The sequence below is a fragment of the Arachis hypogaea genome, chromosome 16 (genome assembly GCF_003086295.3).
Source record: "Arachis hypogaea cultivar Tifrunner chromosome 16, arahy.Tifrunner.gnm2.J5K5, whole genome shotgun sequence".
In the NCBI taxonomy this organism is placed as follows: Eukaryota; Viridiplantae; Streptophyta; class Magnoliopsida; order Fabales; family Fabaceae; genus Arachis; species Arachis hypogaea.
Genome location: NC_092051.1, coordinates 70,296,530 through 70,299,016, shown reverse-complemented (window position 1 = coordinate 70,299,016; position 2,487 = coordinate 70,296,530). Strand labels below are relative to the sequence as shown.

Sequence of the window (2,487 nt, the reverse complement as noted above, 5' to 3'; positions counted from 1 at the left end):
TTTGACTGTGGGGGCTCTGTTTGTCTCTGTATTGAGAGAAGCTCTTCATGCTTCCTCTCCATGGTTACAGAGGGATATCCTTGAACTTTAAACACAAGGGAGTCTTTATTCACTTGAATGATCAATTCTCCTCTATCAACATCAATTACAGCTTTTGCTGTGGCTAGGAAGGGTCTGCCAAGGATGATGGATTCATCCATACACTTCCCAGTCTCTAGGATTATGAAATCAGCAGGGATGTAGTGGCCTTCAACCTTTACCAAGACATCCTCTACAAGTCCATAAGCCTGTTTCTTTGAATTGTCTGCCATCTCTAGTGAGATTCTTGCAGCTTGTACCTCAATGATCCCTAGCTTCTCCATTACAGAGAGAGGCATGAGGTTTATGCTTGACCCTAGGTCACACAGAGCCTTCTCAAAGGTCATGGTGCCTATGGTACAAGGTATTGAGAACTTTCCAGGATCTTGTCTCTTCAGAGGTAATTTTTGCCTAGTCAAGTCATCCAGTTCTTTAGTGAGCAACGGAGGTTCATTCTCCCAAGTCTCATTACCAAATAACTTGGCATTTAGCTTCATGATTGCTCCAAGGTACTTAGCAACTTGCTCTTCAGTAACATCTTCATCCTCTTCAGAAGAAGAATACTCATCAGAGCTCATGAATGGTAGGAGTAAATTCAATGGAATCTCTATGGTCTCTGTGTGAGCCTCAGATTCCCATGGTTTCTCATCAGGGAATTCCATGGAGGCCAGTGGACGTCCATTGAGGTCTTCCTCAGTGGAGATCACTGCCTCTTCCTCCTTTCCAGGTTCGGCCATGTGAGACGTGTTATGGCCTTGCACTCTCTCTTTGGATTCTCTTCTGTATTGCTTGGGAGAATACTAGGAGGGAGTTCAATAACTTTCTTACTCAGCTGACCTACTTGTGCCTCCAAATTTCTAATGGAAGACCTTGTTTCAGTCATGAAACTTTGAGTGGTTTTAATTAGATCAGAGACTATGGTTGCTAAGTTAGAGTGACTTTGCTTAGAATCCTCTGTCTGTTGCTGAGAAGATGATGGAAAAGGCTTGCTATTGCTAAACCTGTTTCTCCCACCATTACTGTTGTTGAAACTTTATTGAGGTCTCTATTGATCCTTTCATGAGAGATTTGGATGATTTCTCCATGAAGGATTATAGGTGTTTCCATAGGGTTCTCCCATGTAATTCACCTCTTCCATTGCTAGGTTCTCAGGATCATAAGTTTCTTCTTCAGGTGGAGCTTCCTTAGTACTGCCTGGTGCAGCTTGCATTCCAGATAGACTTTGAGAAATCATATTGACTTGCTGAGTCAATATTTTATTCTGAGCCAATATGGCATTCAGAGTATTAATCTCAAGAACTCCTTTCTTCTGATTTGTCCCATTATTCACAGGGTTCCTTTCAGAAGTGTACATGAATTGGTTATTTGCAAACATCTCAATGAGTTCCTGAGCTTCTGTAGGTGTCTTCTTCAGATGAAGAGATCCTCCAGCAGAGCTGTCCAATGACATCTTGGATAGTTAAGACAGACCATCATAGAAGATACCTATGATGCTCCATTCTGAAAGCATGTCAAAAGGACACCTTCTGATCAATTGCTTGTATCTTTCCCAAGCTTCATAGAGGGATTCTCCTTCCTTCTGTCTGAAGGTTTGGACTTCCACTCTAAGCTTGCTCAATTTTTGAGGTGGAAAGAACTTTGCCAAGAAGGCATTGACTAGCTTTTCCCAAGATTTCAGGCTTTCTTTGGGTTGTGAATCCAACCATGTCCTAGCTCTTTCTCTTACAGCAAAAGGGAAGAGCATAAGTTTGTAGACTTCAGGGTCAACCATTGGTCTTGACAGTGTCACAGATTTGCAAGAATTTAGCTAAGAACTGATGAGGATCTTCCAATGGAAGTCCATGAAACTTGCAATTCTGTTGCATTAGAGAAACTAATTGAGGTTTAAGCTCAAAGTTGTTTGCTCCAATGGCAAGGATTGAGATGCTTCTCCCATAGAAGTCAGGAGTAGGTGCAGTAAAGTCACCAAGCACCTTCCTTGCATTGTTGACATTGTTGTTTTCGGCTGCCATGGCTTCTTCTTGTTTGAAAAGCTCTGTTAAGTCCTCTATAGAGAGTTATACTTTAGCTTCTCTTAGCTTTCACTTCAAGATCCTTTCAGGTTCAGGATCAGCCTCAATAAGAATGCTTTTGTCCTTGCTCCTGCTCATATGAAAGAGAAGAGAACAAGAAAGTATGAAATCCTCTATGTTACAGTATAGAGATTCCTTGAAGTGTCAGAGGAAAAGAAGAATAGAAGGAGAAGGTAGATAGAAGAGAATTCGAACTTATCAAGAAGGATAGAGTTCGAATTGCACCTTGAGGAGGAGTGTTAGTCCCTTAAATAGAAGGATGTGAGAAGAGGGAAAAAATTTTCGAAATTAAAGTAAAAGATTTTTAAAATAATAAAAAGAAATTTGAAATTTTGAT

The 2,487-nt window shown here is 40.9% G+C and overlaps 1 non-coding gene across 1 annotated transcript; it reads left to right on the top strand.

Annotated features, from left to right (window-relative positions):
• Positions 1-1,582: 1,582 nt before the first annotated feature.
• Positions 1,583-1,690, top strand: LOC112761695 (small nucleolar RNA R71). Its single transcript, XR_003182077.1, has one exon. It is a non-coding gene; the product is annotated as a small nucleolar RNA R71 (small nucleolar RNA).
• The last annotated feature ends 797 nt before the right edge of the window (positions 1,691-2,487 follow it).